Below are 20527 nucleotides of genomic sequence, written 5' to 3'. Positions count from 1 at the left end.
TGCTGTCTCTCACCTCTTTTTGGTCTCCAGCCATCAGGTAGCCGACCTGAGTGAGTTCTGGTGTACTGACACCACGGACAGTGATCATTATGTCAGCATAAGGAACTTCTGTATCACTCTCATTATCTGGTTCAGAGAATGCATTCATTTCATTAGTTATCATCTTTGTTTTTTATAATGTAGATGGTGATATGGTGTCACTCAAATAAGAAGTGTTGTGGTACTGCTGAGAGATCATCCTACCTGGTGGAGGAATCCTCAAAGTCACCCTTTCACTTTGTGTTGACCCTGAGAAACAGGGCAAGTATAAATGACAGAAGCTAATATTTTTGCCTTTTACATTTGATATTTTAAATAGTTTACCCTTCATCGGTAACAGGGCTGCATGCGGTGATTGTGGTGAACTGAAAAGGAAACAGATAACAAAAAATCTAATAAAGAATTTTGTCAAATCAAATCAATTTCAAAGGTAATTGAACACAGATTTAAACAAAGAGGAGTTCTTGAATTGTACTCACCTCGAGCTGGACACAACAGGCTCCTCTGGAATGTGAGACATTGACAATAAAATGTTAGATAGATACAATCCTCTGTATTTTCTCACTCAGAAATTGAAACAGCTAAAGTATTTTCATAGTGTAGTATTTGGTGATCACCTTTACCGTTCCAGCTCTGTTTGTTCCGATTAAGACACAGGTAAACAGCCAGTGCTGCGAGAACCAGGGCTACAGCTACAGTAACTGTTGCCAAAACCTTAATTCCAGTAAATTCTCCTGTTAACATGAAAACAGCAGTATTAACTTAGACTGAACTGGACCAAAAGGGAAATGTTTACTTCTCCATTCTACATACAGATGTTAAGAAATATTAACAAATTATTTTCTTCAAAAGGTTTTACAATATGTACTCTTCCAAAGTGCCTTCTCACCTCCATTTGAATTTGGCTCGGCAGGAATAGATGCTGAGAAATGTACAGTAGATTGCAGTATATTAAACTAGAAAAAGCATTTCCTGAAGAAAATGCACTGTGAATGCTGCAAGCTGAAAGATTGCAGCTGAAATGCTAAGAAATGCTTGAAAGAGCTGAAACTTTATTTGCTGAATAAGCTTCAACAGCTGAACTGCTGAATAGCTGAAACGCTTGGCTTTATTTTAAAGCCTAAATGGTGTCTCTAGCTGAAATGCCAGGAAATGCTTCAAAGAGCTTAAATCTGGCTGAAAGATTTTAAGCTGGTGAATGAATGCTCAATGGAAAATTTTTAAAGTTTGGAGTAAAGTGGGACTTGAACCTGCTCTGTCTGCTTCTTGTGCATTGATGGTCCCCTTTTCTACCACTGAGCCAACAGTAGTGTCACACAAGCAGTGAGGTTTGCATGCATACATATTGGAGAGCTCTCCCAAGCTGAATGCTTGTAAATGCGCCAATTGAAAACACCTGCCAGGTGCACTGCTTACCTGCCGAGATGCATGCACTCTGTCAAATCTGCCTCTGCACACCTGTCAAATAACTGCTTCTAAGTCAAAAACCGTAGCTCCTATCAAAATCATTTTTGAACTGTGAGCGTCACAAGGACCTGCTCTAAACAGTGGTGTAATTTTTATTTTCCTGGGCTCAAATGTGTGGCCGTGGGAGCAGTTTGAAAAAGGTGCTCATTTCTGCTTTGGAGAAAATCACCTCTCTGAAATTACTATGGAGGTTAATGAAGGAGTTGGAAGATACTCCCTCTGTTTGAACGCTTACAGTTTAAAAAGTGTACATTTGACAGGGTTTAGAGACACATTGTTTGAAAGTAGAGAAGCAGCTCTACATTTTGAGCATAAAATGATGGCTGTAGCGCAAAGAGTGTGGACACAGTGGCAGTTTAAAAATAAATTTTCCACCTGAAAGTTTTGAAGCCTCCCACGCTACTAATCAGGCTCCCACTCTAGCAAATGCAATACACAACCATTATAAACTCTGAAACGGCTGAAAAAACACCTTAAACTTAAACGCTCCCTGTGCTTAAACCGTAAAAGATTTTGAAACACCAAGTAATACCTGAATAGCTGAAAGGCCTGGCTTCATTTTAAAGCTTAAATGGTTTTTCTAGCTGAAAGTATGCTGAAGTTATTAGCTTTTAAATCCTGAAAGGATTTGAAAAGGATTTGAAACTTCCCCATTCATTTTGAATGGCAAAAATGAAGATTATAAAAAGTTCAATATCTTAAAAAGTATAAAGGTTACAAAAAAGAAAAGTAATAGCACAAATCTCCAGAACAGGCTGAATGTTTTGATACGGTGTCTGTAGCCCAAACGCTGCTTGAGTTTTTAGCAAGTTTTTAGCGTTTTTGGAGTACAAGAACAATACTGTGAATGCTTTGCAGCATTCACAGGAATAAAAGTCCCACATGAAAATAATGTGCAGCTACAATTATGGAAAACTTTTACATCATTACAAATGACAGTTTCTTACCATTTTTGAATTCATTTTGTGGAGCATCTGTGCTTGGTACACTTCCATGAGCTGAAAAAAAAGGGAAAAATGAAAAATCACATCACATTTGCTCACTTCTTTATTACCAGATGTCCTAAAGAATGGCTGCTTATATTTATTGGCATATACTAATGTTTATCTACCTTGAAGTTGAAGCAAAAAGATGCGCTCTGTTTTTTGTTGAAGCTGAGGGTCCTCTTTATCTACTGTGTAGCAAGTGTAGTTCTTTTTTAGGTCTCCCGCGGACACATTCGTGAGACAAAGAAACAATGTGCAAAAGCTGCCTTCTCTAACTGCCCTGCGACAATCGGAGGTGTCAGATGCTTTAGTCCAGTAGCCCTGAACAAATCCACTGGAGCAATTGTAAGTGCAGTTTAATGTAACAGAGACCCCCAATTCCACAGTCAGTAACTCAACGGGTGTCTTCATATAAACACAGCTTACACAATCTGTAAAGAGAGGATATTTTATCTATATTACACAAAAATGTTCCATTGCCTCAAATACCAAACATTGGAATGTGTTTGAAACATCAAAAGTTTAGAGCAACAACAATCATATAAACGTTACCTCGTGTCATCCAAAAAAAAAGGAAAGTGAAATAGACTGAGCTCATCATTGTTCTCCGTTTTTTTTTTGTTGTTGTTTTTTTTAAATTTCTCCTTCCTCAAAAGATGAAATTATATCTGTTGTGCTCTTGTAGTCTGGTGGTGCATGCACCTGCAAAAACATATTTAAGTACCCACACACATGTTCCAACCCTGGAGTAGGGGTACAGGAAGTGGTAACCCAAAGAATACGTTGCTGTGTAAAAATATTCATAACTTTCCATTTGTTGCACCTGACATCCTGCAACGTACATTTCAGTTGGAAATGTAAAAGGGAAATGCATATAGGGAAATGTATATAGGGAAAATGATGATATACACACTAATACATTTAGATAAAGAAGATTTTTATTTATGCATTGTTACTTCAGCATTTGATACCTGTCTTCAGAAAGGCTGCAATGCATGCTAATGCAATTTGCACGTATGTCTGCAGATCCATTAGTTCTCACTGCACTGCACAGAGGATGTGTTTGATATTCTGTTTAGACTATAATTAAATAATGTATCCTAAAATGCTCACCCTGTGAAGACATAATTGGTCTTTTGTGATAAAGCATTTAATGTTTGCCAGTGGAAATGATTTAATCTGATTTTTAATATCTTAAAAAAAGAAGTTTCTACTTTATAACATCTTAATGACTTACCAGAGTAACATAAATAATTTAAATGATCAAACAACAGAGACACTATCCAGTTGAACATCAACACATCATGCATTATGAAAGGAGCAGATATAGTTACTGAACATTACTGCATGCCATTGTCAGCTAAAGCAGCCGCCTCCGATTTCATGCACGTTTCACTTTCAGCGGCTGAGGGCCTCTCACTTTCATGCCTCTAGATAATCACTCTGGGAGACATACAGTTTTTAACTTTAATTTACTTGTTACTAACCTCTCGGTGATTCAGCAAAAATGTACTCATGGAAAATAATGCACCTGTGCTTCTTTTCAGCTTCATCTGTTTTTCTGCTGCTGACACAGTCTGGAGTAGCTTCAGGTAAGAACAATGACTTGAAAGTGTAAATACTTTTTTATCATAATAACAAATTAAGCTAAGAAACTAACAAACCCTCACTGACTAGACAAATATACTGAATAATGTCAGACTTCTACCTTTCTAACAATAATTTATATAACGTCAGGATCACCTGAAGGGAGTGCAGATCTCCCCCTAAGTGAAGAAACAGATGTTGATCAGTGTCCAGAAGGAAAATACTTCTCCCAACAGCTTTGTTTAGAGTGTCCCTCTGGTCATTTGTGAGTCATCAACTATTTTTGAACTTTTTAGATCTCTTTTGTTTTTACTGTATTCTCATAAATAGACACAAATTTGTTTTTTTTGTTTTTTTTAAAAAGAAAAAGTTGGCTCATTTATATGTAACAAATAAAATGCAAATAATTGAAATATACCACTAATAAGAGATTTACCTGTAAAATTGATCATAAATTCCCTTATTTCCCTTATTTATATAGTTGCTCTGGCAATTTATCTGCACCACATAGATGTCCAGCAGGAACATTCAACCAGTACACGGGGAAGAGCAGTATCAGTGACTGCAAGGTAAAGTGCATGTTAATCTAAAGCGAAACACCAAAGATAATTTTAGTTTCATGCTTTATTTTCAAAGTAGGAGAAATTGCATGTTTCTACCAACGGTGCTATGACCTGTCATAGCAGGAAGAGCCCAAGTGAAAGTAACAGGAAGTAACTGCAGAGCAATGCAAGAATTAATAATTAGTTATAAAGTTGTTTCATTGCACTCTCACTCCTCATTCTTTTGCGCTGCAGCCTTGTTTTCCGGATCTGATCAGCACAGAGGAACGAGTGGACTGTAGGCTGTGTCCTGCAGGCTTCTCATGTGATCCAGCCAATGGGATACTTTATTTATGCCCCCCAGGACAGCATTCACCTGAGGGGCTCCTGCAGTGTCTGAGCTGCCCTGTGGATTCTGTCTGCACCTTGGGTTTCCCCTATAGGGTCAGGCTTAACAATAACAGAGCTTAGCAATAACAAGTTAAATCCTCCATAAACTGTGTATTTAAGACAAAAGTTCAATTAATCTAATCTATATTCTTTTTTTTCTCTGTCTTTTATCAACATGCCTTTTAGTGTGGGCCTGGCAAGGAGCCCAATCTAGAGCACACTGTGTGTGATGACTGTTTGCCGGGTTTTTATTCTACTATGTGTACTATCCAGTGTCTGCAGTGTCCAGCAGGTTTGAAAGACAATGAACATATCTTCTTTTCTGTTCCCATACAGTTTAAAAAAATAAATAAGTAAATAAAATAAAATAATATATATATATATATATATATATATATATATATATATATAGGTTTCAAATAAATTGCTTAATTTGTAACTAAAAAGATCTGACAAAAATGAAAAAATGGTTCCTCTGTCTTTCTTAGGAAGTTACTGTCCAGATAGTGGGATGTCACAGCCACTTCCATGTCCTCCTGGTTGGACCTCCACACCTGGACAGACTTATTGCTATAGCTGTAATGACACATCCATAGCGTGTGCTGGTGCTCTGGCCCCCCGCTGGAGTCAGCCAGTCCATAGGTCCAGTCAACCCATCACCTGTCGATCAGGAACATATAAAGATGCGAGGGAAGAGTTTGGTTGTATGGTTTGTCCATTAGGTTGGTGTTAAATGCTGCATGCTGTCATTTATCTTATAATTTCCTTTTCTTCCCAAAGAAATCTAATATGTACATGTATATTTTCCCCCCAGGACATTACTGTATGGGAGGAGTAGCTATACCCTGTCCTGCAGGGACTTATGGCCCTAAAGAAGGCCTACAGAGACTGAGAGACTGCTCAATCTGTCCTGCAGGTAAAGGAATGATGGCAAAAAAAAAAAAAAAAGTGGTAAAATGGCTTACCTAAACCTTGGAAACTGGTACTATACTTATATGATATTCTCTTAAAATATTCTTCTATAAAGAGTCTTATCTATAAATACTTTTTCTTTAGGGTTTTACTGTCTGGAAGGTACTTCACAGAGACCAACCTCCCAGTTCATGTGTCCACAAGGCTATTACTGTGAAGAGGGCACCGCCATCCCACAGGGGTCACCTTGCCCTGCTGGTACAGCGGGGGAACAACTGGGTCAGACAAGTAGGGCAGGATGTAAGAGATGTAGGGAAGGACGCTTCTGTCCTGCAGGTAAGTCTTAGCATTAATACAGTGACTTCACTTGAACAACAAATACTAAAACATGTCCCAGAAAGTAATTACATCCATTGTTGAAGAAATAAAGTGAAATATGGATTTAAAATGTTACTGCAAGATATATTGTAAGTGTGTGCTTGTGTGTGTAAACAGGGTCATCAAGTCCTGGCTTGCCCTGTGCTCGGGGTAGATACTGCCCTGCTGGTACTTTGGAAGAAGTGATATGTCCTCCAGGCACCTTCACCCCGCATCAAGGGGCAATAAGTGAATTTAAATACTCTATTATTATTATTATTATCATTTTGATTATCATTCATATTATTACAGATTCATACCAATCATACACTATTGGACATGAAGCCCTGTTTTCTATTTATTTATAAGTCAAGTTAAATATTTTCTTTTGAAATCGGTTTACCCTGCATCAAAAGCTCAGGCCTAATATGATATTATAGCACTCTAGCACAGCAAATCCCAGTGATTATATAAAAATATAAGTGTTGTTTAGTGCAACAGATGGACGCTGAAAGGGCAAATAGAAAAACATCTAATTTAGCAACATAAAAACGACTGTCGTTGGTAAGCTTTAGCAGTGAGCCCACTATAGAAAAATGATGGACGACTGTGAAGAGAAACCTAACTATGTGCATAAGCAGAGTACAGCATTGGAATAATTTGCAAAAACCTCAGCTGACACCTATGGTGTCTGCTTATGGAGCAGATTTACTGTTTGTCTTAATCCTGTATGGTATGACAGTACATTTTCCCTCTAGGTGTTAAAGATTGTCTCAAATGCCCTGCTGGTTTCTACTGTCCTGAGGGGACAAGTGACCCAGTGCCCTGTCCACCGGGCTCCTTCAACCCCTTAGAAGGTCAGGTTGAGTTGGTTGATTGCAGAGAGTGTTATGCAGGAAAAGCCTGCACACAGGTAGCCCTGAGAGCCCCTGATGTAGCCTGCATGCAAGGGTAAGTAACATCCTAAGATTAAAAAAAATATTTATCAGGCATGTTTTAGTGATTTTTACAAACTTATGTTTCTAGTACTATAAATCTGATATGAATGAGTACTGTTTTTATGTTGTTCTTTTTAAACCCACCTTGGCATTGTTACTGTATGATTTTGATCAATTTGTCTGAATCTTGACAGGTTTGTGTGTCCTCCTGGGTCCTCTAAACCAAACGCGCCAACCAATGCTTGCCCACCGGGGACACTGAGCAATCGCACTGACCTCACCGACCGCTCACAGTGTCAGCAGTGTCCAGCACGATATGCCTGTCTTCGAGGTGACATTTCATATACATGTTCAGCTGACCTTTAAAAGTACAATTTGACATTTCGTAGTAGCCTATCTGAAGAAATGAATTCAGGTCCTTATATCTTACAAAGCTGAGTCATGTATCACTATGTTACTGCATATATTTGCTATGAGTCAGTATATTAAATTTCTGTTTTCCTAGACCTTAAAATGTATTGTGATTATGACCACACAAATATTTTAGTTTGCTTATCAGCCCAAAGAAAAGAAATGAACAATTAGCTTCAATAAAAAAACTGATCATCACTGATTCTCTTCAAAAGATACCACATTTAAATATGTTCTAAAAGCTAAAATAGGGATTACCAAAAAAAAGAAAGAGAGCAAGAGAGAGAAAAGAAGGAAAAGAAAATGCAAGCTTTGTCACATTTTGATATTACTGATGTAGTCATAGGTCAGTGTCACCTTAATCTACTTGACAAAAAAATCTACAGCTTGTTTGAATGTGTTCCCACTTTGTTGTCTGTGTTATTTACTGTTTATCAGGAACTGGAGGTATCCAGAGACCCCCACTCCTCTGCTTTCCAGGACATTATTGTCCAGCTGGAACTATGTTCCCAACCAGTAACAAATGTCCTGTGGGTACATGGAGTGGTCACAGTGGATTAGAGGCTGAAAGTGAGTGCCAACCATGTCCACAGGGCTGGTACTGTTTGGCTGGTTCGGGAGCTCCATCAGGTCGATGCAGCTCTGGACACTACTGTCCTGAAGGTAAGCAGAAGGGCATGATAGGTGGTTCTGAAGGTAACTTCTAAATTAAAATATTATATATATATTTTTTAAATTACTGTAGTTCAAAAATCTAACAGAAAAAATTATCTTGAAATTAAATGTTTTGCATTACATGCTGTTGAAGGATAAACACAGCTTTACAGAAATTAATTTCATGGAATGAGATTTGTTTTCTCTTCCAGAGCTGTATTCATGAGTCATTTGTGTGGATATAATCATGTCGATATTGCATCACCAGGGACTGCATATGGCACCCAGTTTCCTTGCCCTGCGGGCACCTACAGCATTGAAATGGGTAACAGACGCAGAGAAGACTGCTTGATATGTCCCGAGGGCTCGTTTTGTCAGCGGGGGACCTCCAAACCTTCACCTTGCCCACCGTAAGCAGTGATTGTGTGTCAAACATAAAGAAAATGTGAGAATGATGATGATATAGATTTTTTTTTTTTTAAAAAAAGCTTTAAGCTGGTTTAATGAGTGGAATTTAATATATTGCCTCTGCCCTGTATCTCCAGCTCTACATTTCGCCATCTGAAAGGAGGTCGGAGGCTCGAGGACTGCTCTCCTTGCCCTGCTGGCTATTTTTGTCCCCACTCAGCCACTGTCAGCCCCAGAGTGTGTGGAGCTGGCAGCTACTCTGTAAGATTTTAGCTATAACACATCCAGTGTGACTGGACCCCTGACAGAACCAATGGAAACTAAAGTCTTTGTATTCTCATCCTTCAGTAGCTGTTTTGATTGTCCTATTTTTAGATTTTCCACCCACATGATCTCGTCTTGCATTACTCACTTAGTAACGTATATCAGTAAATGTCAGGTAGAGGAGTTTTTAAAGTCAATTTCTTTTATAAATCGATATTTTGCTCGCAATATTGAAGCTTTAGCAGTGTTTTTTCGCAGCATCTTCCACCTTAGATCCCCCTCTCCTTTGCTTTTTCAGTCTCTTTTTTGCTGTATCCCTCCCCCATACTGGTTGATATCTTTAACTTCAGCTTTCTTTCTTCACGTTCTCTTGTGTGTAGGACGAGGGCTCTGCGGAGTGTTCTCCTTGCCTGCAGGGCCACTACTGCAGTAATGAGACCACTAGTGAGGAAGCCATGCTAAGTGTCATGGTGTGCCCCCCAGGTTTTCTCTGCTCTCAGGGTTTGGCCAGAGACCCCCAGCGCTCAGCCACCCTCTGTCCTCGAGGTTTCTACTGCCCTGGAGGAGGCATTGTGAGTCAGAGAGGGATAAACACAAAGAAGCCTTCATTTTTTTTTTTTTTAATTAATGCGATCTACTTATGTTTTAATATCTGAACACATTTGGTTTATTAAACTACCTTTACTTTTCACTCACAGGATCCCAATCCCATTCCTTGCCCCAATGGCACTTACAGTGAAGTTCCTGGCCTGCGTGATGCAAGCGAGTGTATCCAGTGTCCTGAGGGGAAGTATTGTTACTCCCAGAGACCTGAGGAGCAGCCTATTACTAGGCCTGTAAGACTCCAGATTTGTTTATAATTAAAAAGACAGTGAAGACAGTGTTAAGATAAACAATTATAGTACGTTTATTAGTGCAGTTCACAAGTTTCTATCTAATAGGGATTGTAGCTGAAGATTGCACTTTCAAAGCAAGTAACATAACCACTATTTATGTTGCGATCAGACAGGGGAGTGTCCTGATGGCCACTATTGTCCCCTTGGGACTGGTTACCTCTTCACTTACCCCTGCCAAGTTGGCAAATACAGAAACAACACACTCGGTCACAGTGGAGAGGCATGTATTTTATGTCCGTCCGGGCATTACTGCAGCAACCCAGGGACTCGCATTCCTTCAGTATGTCCACAGGTAAGAATATCCAGCCTTTTAAAAACCTGTTTTGCTGTATGGGTGAGACTTTAAGTTGCTTGCATATGTGTATGTATGGAAAATAACTCAGAGAAAATGACTCTTTCACTCACTCTCACTCTTTCCAGGGGTTTTACTGTCCAGATGGCAGTTCTATTCCCAAACCTTGTCCTGAAGGAACCTATAGCGCACGCTCTGCTCTCAGTGAAAGGTCTGAATGCACCCCTTGTGGTGGAGGCCTGTTTTGCAGTGGAATGGGACTTGCAGAGCCCTCTGGAAAAGTGCAGAGAGCGTTTCTACTGCAGAGAGGGAGCCAAATCTGCTGTATGCAAATGTTATTTCAGTGATTTATTTAGTAGAAGCTTTTACTCATGAATTCTTAATCATTTTCTTTAGCCTCCACAAGCATTCTTGTAGGATCAACAAATACAAATAAAACCCATATATCATGAAACTTTATGCTGTAGGATTTAACTACACAACAGTATGTTTTTGGATTCTCTTCCAGACTCCTGTTGATGGACCAACCGGAGGTCTGTGTCCAGCAGGAAGTTACTGTCCGTTAGCTTCGCCCTCTCCTCTTCCCTGTCCTTCTGGCACCTTCAGCAACAGCACTGGCCTCAGCAGACCTGAGGAGTGTACTAGCTGTCCGCCAGGGTAATCTTATTTATATTCACTAACCAGTCGTGTTTGCAATATGATCATTCAGATATTGGCGGATTTGCATAGTTCAGCTGAAGCCTCTACTCCATGAGCCAGTGTGTTTCTCTCCCTGTCAGTTTTTATTGTGTAGGCTCCAACAACACATCGCCATCAGGTCCTTGTTTCCTGGTTCTAACTGTACTGGCGCTCAGCTTCACCCTGTCAGAATGAAGCAGAGGAAGGTCATTTCACTTCGAAAGGGGTAGCCAAGGCAGAACCATGTCCTCTTGGTTATTTTCAGCCGGTAAGATATAATACAACGCCAAGTGCTGCTACTCTGAGCTGCATTTTTTTAAGATTAGATAATAGGATGATATATAGTAAAGGTCTTTGCATTGTCTTTGTCTTTGCTCCACAGCGTCGAGGTGCGCAGTCATGTTTGGAGTGTCTGCAAGGCAGACTGTGTAACCAGACAGGCTTGTCCCAGCCACCCCTGTGTCCCACAGGTCACTACTGTCCTCCAAGATCCTCTGTTGCTCACCCCTGTCCTCCAGTCAGTATCTCCATGATCCCATGTGGTGTGAAATTGTGGGTGTGCCATTGTAGAGTGTCAGTGTTTGCTGCACGTGTTATTTCTTCACTCCAGCTTCATGAATTTGATTTACCTCCCATGAATCCCATCCTATTAAAATATTGTTCTGTGTGATCATTCAGGGCTCTTACTTAGACCAGCCTGGTGGTGGTGCTGTGCAACATTGTCTGCCATGTGATGCAGGGACGTTCTGTAGCAGAAGTGGTCTGTCTGAACCTCAGGGTCTCTGTGACCCTGCACACTACTGCACCTCTGGAGCTTCCACTGCCTCACCAGTAAGACTTAATGACTAAAAATTTTAATAACTCAGTTTATCTGAGAAGGAGTTGATGTTTCTGTGTGAGATTAATAGAGAAGTGTAATTCGATAAAGGAATTTTAAGTAGTTTTAAACATACTTAGAATGAGTTGTTTTCCAGACAGTATCTGTAGTTGTGCATATTATTCTAATTTTTACAATGTCCTTATTTTACAGGTACTGAAATATTAGATGATTTTATTATTATTATTATTATTAGTTTATTATTATGTCATATTGGCATGCATTTATTGCTTACTCCAGAAATGTGTCTCATATTCTCAGAAACCAATCTTGAATGTCTTTATATTTACCAAATTAATTTTTGAAGGCTTTAAAAATATCAAAACATTTGACATTTTGTCTTCTATGGGCTTGTTGACGATTTATGCTTGTAATTTGCTTTTGCTCAAGTGAAGCAATTTGTCAGCATGGTGCAGTATATGAGCGGGGGAAGGAGCACAGACAAGGAAAAACACAGGGCAATTAAAGAGGTGGAAATATCCTGGTTTTTAAGTTGAACATGTCTGCTTTAATGCTGCGTAGTTGATTTGATGGCAGCTATTCATTTTCCACAGGCTTTGACTGCTATTTTCATTTGATATGAATACGAATCTAAAGGCATGTTTAGTTTGAATTTGCATTAGTTAAATAAATAACCGGAGTGCTTCTTGGATAGGCTGCTGATAGTGCGTAGGAAATTAATGACAGCTTCCAACTCAAACAGCCCACAGCTTTAACTTTTAAACTTCTGACTAGAACAGTCAGAATGATCAAACTTCTTTGTGTTCCAAAGCCCAAGTTAGTGTCTGCAATCTGCTTCTTTGGTCCAACAGTCCAAAGCCCAAAGATATTTAGTGACATTAAGAAGTTGCTGATTAATTGCCATCAGTCACCCTCCTACAATTAACCCTTCATATCCACAGGTTGCTGTGGCATCTGGTGGCATCTGTCCTGCAGGCTACATCTGTCCACAAGGAACCAAGTACCCAAAGCAGCATCCATGTCCTGTGGGAACCTGGAGCAACACATTGGGAGCCCAAACTTGGTCCTCATGTTTGGCCTGCCCCCCAGGACTCTACTGTAACAGTACTGGACTCAGCCAGCCTTCTGGAATTTGCGATATAGGTACCGGAATTAATTATCTCTTATCAATGTTAAACTGTAACACAACTATTGCCCGCTGACCTTATCTGATGCCTTTTACAGGAAGGCCATCATCTCTGAACATATATGTTGCTGCCTTACTCCGCATCTATTAAAAATGTCTATTAACCCCTAAAATATGTTAGAAATCATTTTAAAACAGAAAGTGATTAGTTGAAATGATCTTGCTACTATAGTCACTAAACTTTTGCATCTTCCGATTTATAGGATATTATTGTTCAGGAGGGGCAGTGGTTTCATCACCGTCAGATGGAGTAACAGGTGACATTTGCCCACTTGGACATTATTGTCCAGTGGGTTCAGCATCTCCTCTTCTGTGCCCTGATGGAACTTATTCAAACACTACAGGTATAACAATGTAATCTAACACAAAGTAATAATATTTATAATTTAAAATGCAGGCATTACTTCACTTTTGAATTATTCCCTTTTTTGGATAAAGGGGCAGAAATGTGCGATGACTGCCCCTTAGGGACATACTGTCTATCTGGAGAAGGTGTCCAGCCCTGCCCAGCAGGACACTATTGTCTTGGTGGTGGTGTTGAAGGCATACTGCCCTGCCCACCTGGTACTTACAGCACTGAGTTTGGTCTCAGTCAAGTGGAGCAGTGCCTTCTTTGTCCAGCAGGTGACAGTATTGTAACATGTTTTTTGTAAACTGAATCATACTGGGAATCTGTAGATAAAGTGGTGAGCTGAATTAGATTTTAATGCATTAACTTGTCATATGGTTTGTTAAAATGAATTGATTTAATTAAGAGACAATGGAAGAATAGCTTTCCACATTTAATTTTCTAAAAGAAAAAATTATGATGTGATAGGATTTGTTAAATACTTCTAATTATTGCTGTTGCAGTGAAGTTTTCTTTATTTTCTACCTTAATTACAGGGTTCTACTGTGAGGAGTGGGGTCTGTTTGAACCTTCTGGGCCCTGCCAGGCTGGACACTACTGCATAACAGGTACACTAAATGTATTATATACCATGTTCAGTGCCTTTGTGCAGTTAAACTGAATTTCATAGCTAAATCTGACCAAAACTTGCAACGTCTCAAGGTGTAAACTTTCAGAACCCCGATGGAAACTTCAGCACAGGAGTAGGAGGAGCATGCCCAAAGGGAAGTTACTGTCCTGAAGGCACCAGTCTGCCTATGCCTTGTCCACCAGGGACCTACTCTAACAGGTTGATTGGTCAAAATATGAAACACATTCTTATACCTTGGACCTGTAAATGTTTATGTGCATATGTGTTTACATTTGTATGGTTGCAGTCTTCTTTTGATAGATACCTCTGGCTGTAGTCCATGTCCAGCCGGTCAGTTCTGTGGCACTGCAGGTCTCACTCATCCATCTGGTCTGTGTCAGACCGGATTCTACTGTCCAGGGGGAGACGCAACAAGCACAGGTTGGATTTTTTTTCTCCATTCAGCTTATATAATTCCATATCAACACAGCAGCGATTATTCATTAATGTAATTCCTTACATGAAATAAACTCGTGTAAAGCAGGGTTAATATATAATGTGTGAATATAAATGTTATAAATAGGCTTCAGAGAGAAGAGAAACAGATGCTGATAAATACAGGAAACCAGAATGTGTGTGCGTGTTTTGTTGAATGAGCGATTAATGAATTAATCATGCGTTATCACAAGATTTATCACACTGAGGGCTTAGCAGTCATAATTTCAGTAAATTTCCACATCTAATTGGTTTTACCCCTCTAGGCTCAAAAGGAGGGCTTTGCCCACCAGCTCATTACTGCCCTGAGGGTAGTGCTGGCCCACTGCCCTGCCCTGCTGGAACTTACACAAACCTCACAGGACAGTCATTGTGTTCCCGCTGCCCTGCTGGATACTACTGTCCAGAGAGGACTGGCAATTTTACCAAGTTCCCCTGTCCACCTGGATTCTATTGCCCAGATGGTATGATCACCCCAACACTACGGTCAAGGTTCTGATCCCTTATTGGAATAGATGACTAGTGTAAATCCAGCATAGTCTGAAAAGAAGCAGAGTGGAACACTATTTATGAGCTTCTTATTGGCCCTAATGCTGGTTTCAGCTTTAGTAAGCTGTTTTCCCCAGCAATAGTAAAAAGTTGTATTGTAAATACCAACCTGACACATGGCACTGGTTTAAATCTAACTATATTACATGTGTAGGAACTAAGCACGCCACACAGTTTCCCTGTCCACGTGGATACTACAACCCAGAGCCCATGACACAGAGTCTGGACAGCTGCCTGCCTTGTCCTCCAGGACACTACTGTGAGAAGGAAAGGCTGACCAAAGTGTCTGGAAAATGCAAAGCTGGTCAGTAACATTGTCTTTGTTCATTTGTTCCAAAGATGCAATCACAGCTTGCAGCCTAGTTTCTCAGTGTCAGGACTTTGTCCTCTGTGCCAGCATATGTGTCTCCAGGGCTCAGCAAAACAGTCTGGAAGATTTTTGTGTAGGGAACAAAGAGTGCACATGAAACACAAAACATCACAGCTCAACACCAGCCACATTTCAGCAACAACAGCTTTTATATCATTCTCTGTGTATTATTTATTTATGTACAAAGATGCAAATGAACTTGGCTCAACATGTCAGCCACATAATACACATGAGTCTCAGACTGATGTGGAAGCCTGACTAACTGGTTTATCAAGACTTTTATTTTGTCTCATCTCTGTCACCTTGCTCTGTATTGCCATCTGTTAAGTATGTTTTTTTTTAACCCTGTGCTGAGATGTTTATGTTTCACTGATACTTAAGAATATGTCAGCTGCAGGATCTTTTGTATACCACACAGAGTTCATCATAGTTTGCTTTGTTTGTTCCTTTCAGGTTGGTTCTGTGTGTCTGCAGCATGGAACTCCCAGCCCTTTGACCTTGACAATTATACAAATGCCAACTGTCTTTGTCCAGCTACATCCACAGGGGGGCGCTGCCAGGCGGGATTTTATTGCCCCTTGGGTAGCTCAGAGCCCATACCTTGTCCACCTGGATCCTTCTGTAATATCTCAGGTATTTAGACACCTTAGCATGCATAGTCATCCACACTGTTTACTAGGCTACAACAGGGATATTGTTACAAATAGGTTCTCAGCTGAGGTTGTAAAAAATAAAACAGTGTAATTCACATGGTGTAAATTTCTGCAGTGTGAGACCACATGACATTCACCATGACTGGAACCAGACCAGAGACATTATATGTGCCATATGTTTTTTAATTGCTTCAGTGAGCTGTATAAAAAGTATTTAAATATATAGGACAGTTTAGCTCCAGGAAGTTTGAGTTATTTTTGTTATTCCACTTGAGGGAATGCCAATCTCTACCCAACTTATGCATAGTATTTTGGGGTATACACAATCAAAACAACCAATTTACTTATGTTCCTCAAAAGGTTTAGCTCTACCAGTGGGCCCCTGCTCCCCTGGGTATTACTGTGTAGGAGGAGCCACTGAGGCCAGACCAACAGATGGAGAAACAGGCAGCATCTGTCCACCTGGGACATACTGTGGTAAGCCCAGCTTTACTCCCTTGGAAAGATTGTATCAATATCTTGCCAACAAAGTTTTTAAGTCGAAGTGCATTGTGAAATCCTCAGTGAAAAGGAAAGAACAGTACATTGGGTCAAGCGCAATTCTAACACTGTAGACCGGAGCTTAATAGAGAAAAACTATGTTTACTTATCTTTGCCACCACATAATATAAGGTATTTGAAATTGATTAGAATTTTTTATAGCTAAAAACCAAAGCTTCTAAACTGGGGTTATTTCCAGATTCACCCTTATCTTTCCACAGCCCAGAGGCATGCATATTAAGTAGACTAGAGAGCCCAAAGTAGCTATGACCATGAGTCAGGTGGATTGGACACCCTGAATTACCCACAGGTATAACTATGAGTCAGCTTGTTTCTATTTTTTGTTTTTCTGTTGATAGCTGTTGACCTGTGTAGGGTGTTCCCCATATATTCTGCCCAGTGCATCGCTATAATCTCCAGTGCCCTTTAATCCTATGTAGGCATTGGTATGCAGAAACAATGAATGAAGAGAAGACTGAAACGTGGCCTATATTACATTTATTTCTCTTTGCAGTTGAGGGATCAGGGGAGCCAGAGTTCTGTCCTGCTGGTACTTTTTCCCCAGTGCCAGGTCTGACCAGTGTGACTGGCTGTCAGCCTTGTACATCTGGCTTCTACTGCAGAACAGCAGGCCTCAGGGCTCCGACTGGACTCTGCAACCAGGGTCAGTTCATAAAAGGTTTCACGAGTTAGTTGTATTATAAAATGCAAGATTTCATAATACTAGTAGCTTTCAAATGCAAATACATTGTATTTGTCCTATCCTTTTACAGTACTATATTCTTGTATACCTCTATAGGATACTGGTGTCCTCCTGGTCAGACTGTGGCGAGTGCTCTGCCATGTCCTTCTGGTCACTTCTGCTTAGAGGGTAGTTCATCTCCAGAGCCGTGCCAATCAGGAACTTATCAGGATAGAGACAGACAGGCATCCTGCATGGTCTGTGAGGCAGGTAGGATGCCTATTTTTTTTACCTTTTCAACACAGTTATTTATCCTTCTGCCTTTTTTATTTTATTGACCAGGTTGTAATGGAAATAGGTATCAAGTGGTCCAAGAAGTGTTCATCTATTGAAGTTGATTTCTAATTGCTTGTGCTCTTTTTTGAAGGAATTTTTCACCAATGCCACTAATATAAATGTGGTTTTCCACCATCTTTCCTACAATTACATTGTTAATTAAAAAAAAAAATCTCTCCTTTAAGGGTACTACTGTGATTCGAGATTGGGTCTAGCCAATGTGTCCTTGCTGAGGCCCTGCCCCAAAGGACATTATTGTCCTCCAGGTACAGCACTGCCCAACCAATACCCTTGCCCCAAAGGCTCCTTTAACCCAAGAGAGCATACAGACAGCCCAGCAGGCTGCGTGCCATGTGTAGCTGGACGCTACTGTCCTTCTGTTGGACTGTCAGAGCCGGCAGGTGAGAAATAATAAAAATCTCACCCTATTTCTTCTCTTCTCTTCTCTTCTCTTCTCTTCTCTTCTCTTCTCTTCTCTTCTCTTCTCTTCTCTCTTCTCTTCTCTTCTCTTCTCTTCTCTCTCTTCTCTTCTCTTCTCTTCTCTTCCTCTTCTCTTCTCTTCTTCTCTTCTCTCTCTTCTCTTCTTTCTCTTCTCGAAAATATTTCTCTGTAAATCTAAAAAGAGGCTTGATGTATATTATGTCTTGTTAGATAAGTTATATGAGGTGCTTATGTAAAGATGAAAATTAAACTTCCCCATGTCTGTTCACCTAATATGCAAATAAACATTTTCTCTCAACTCTAGTGCAGATAGCTTTGGATTTACTGTATTTGCCCTGAGGTATCTAAGTCAAAATCATATTCCAAAAGCTCATCTTGGTGACCCAGTTTGGTGATCCAGTTCTAAAAAAAAAAAAAAGGTGCAGTGTCTGGTATGTACTGCAGGGATGTACATATATTTATATTACTGTATGATGAAATGTGTTGTGGCATTCTTTTACCCATAGGACCATGCCATGCAGGTTATTGGTGCAGAGAGGGTGCATCCTCTCCCAGGCCATTGGATAGAATCTCAGGTTCCCTGTGTCCACCTGGTCACTACTGCCCCTCAGGTACCTCATCTGTCTTCTCTGAACCAGCAACCATCAGCAGTTACTTCAGTGCTGCTGTAATAATGATGCAAGTTGCAGGGATCCACATCTTTTTTTTTTTTTGTAACACTATGCTGATGCAGCTTGCTTTTAAGCTAATGTAACCAAATTTATACTGTGTGAGGCTATTAACATTCTGCTCTGTTATAGTTTATGGCTGCAATGTTTTATTCACACTAATTAGCATTTAGAGCCCTACAGGAAGCTCTGACAACATTTTTCTTGCAAATTTTGGTACACTTTTCATTAAATTAATTTTTACACTTGTACTCTTCAACTTGAGGCACTGACACATGTCTAAAATATGCAACTGTAGGGTAAATTCCAAATTTTTCTAAGTTCCTCAGCCCTCGACCCAGCAATGAGTATATATCACTTATTTAGTTGCAGCTGAGTTGTGATTACAGTCTCTCAAATATTGTCAGTATTTATTTTTTTGCTGCACTTAATAAATGCTCTTCTATTGCAGTTTTTCTGAGAGTCTTCTGTTTCTTGGAGTCAAAATCTACTTTTGTGCCATCTTTACAGGCACCACAGTTCCTGAAGTTTGCCCCAAAGGAAGCTGGTCAAACAGCTCAGGGCTGCGTAGCCAGGAGGACTGCCAACACTGTCTGGGGGGATTTTATTGTGACTCTGCTGGCCTTACAAAACCCAGTGGGTCCTGTCGTGCGGGGTACACTAGACTCTGATGATTAAATAAATAACTATTGCTCATCTGTGTTATTATTAAAGACTAACACATGGAAAAGTTCTTACAAGCCAACTTATCATGAAAGCTTTCGAAAATAGCAAATAACACACACACTATTTTTTGTTTCAGAATGTTCATGCTGTCCTGTTCCTTATGCAGATATTACTGTGTAGAGGGAGCTGTCACATCTACTCCTACTGATGGAATTACAGGGGGACCCTGTCCTGAGGGTTACTACTGCCCAGAGGGAACTGTTCAACCTGTGCCCTGTGAACCAGGGACATATACGACAGTTACACATGCTACTCAGTGTGAACCTTGTCTGGCAGGCTGGTATTGTGTATCTGGCTCTCTGTATCTGTGTCGTGCAGGTTTGTGATTTGTTGTTTTGGATGTCCTTAAAATACTATGTCACCCTTCTGCTATTTTAATTAGATTATATTTCTGTGAAAAACAAAACAAAAATAACAAAGCAATTAGATATTTTTTTTAATCTTCCACAATGTATTTTTAAATTTCCCTTTTTTGTATAATGACCTGCAGGCTTTTACTGCCCTGAAGGGACTGGATTTGACTTGAGAAGCTGTCCAGAGGGAACTTATGGTCCTGAGCCCGGCTATGCAGCCATCTCACAGTGCAGGCAGTGTGACGCCGGTCATTACTGCTCTTCCAGAAATGGCACAGCTGTCAGTGGACCATGTCAGAAAGGATATTACTGTTCATATGGAAACATCTCTCCACAGCCTTTCTCACAGGCTGCAGGTACACATGCATCTTTAGAACTGCACAAATTACAATAAAGGAAATGACATTCTGATGATGCTGTGTGTTGTTTTACTTATATGTGGCAACATTTTATTGTTGATACTCCGTCTCTCACCAGGAAAAGGAGGACCATGTCCTACTGGCCATTACTGTCCCCAGGCCACTGCTGATCCTCTGCCGTGTCCACAAGGAACATTTTCTAACCTCACCAAATTAGTCTCAAAGGTAGCTTTAACTCAATATTATTCTCAAAAGCTATCCTAAAAAGCCTTTCTTATCAAAACTTTAGAATGGAACTTGAACATGTTGAAATGTTCCAATTTGTCTTTATTTCATTTTGTGAATAGTTGCTGTATAATTTATTTTGTTTAGAATCAGAGTGCTATACAAAAGTCTGGACTCCCCTCACATTTCTGTATAATTTGCTTCCAAGGAGCCAGACTTTCTTGTAATTTTTTTAAAGCTCTCTTCAGTTTTCTGGGCTTTCTGAAAGTCTTTCAAAGTTTTTCTTTGGATATTGGCTGATTTTTCATTCATTTTCCATCCAGTCC

This window comes from Archocentrus centrarchus, chromosome 13 (genome assembly GCF_007364275.1).
Source record: "Archocentrus centrarchus isolate MPI-CPG fArcCen1 chromosome 13, fArcCen1, whole genome shotgun sequence".
Classification (NCBI taxonomy): Eukaryota; Metazoa; Chordata; class Actinopteri; order Cichliformes; family Cichlidae; genus Archocentrus; species Archocentrus centrarchus.
Note: the sequence above shows the minus strand (reverse complement) of the source record.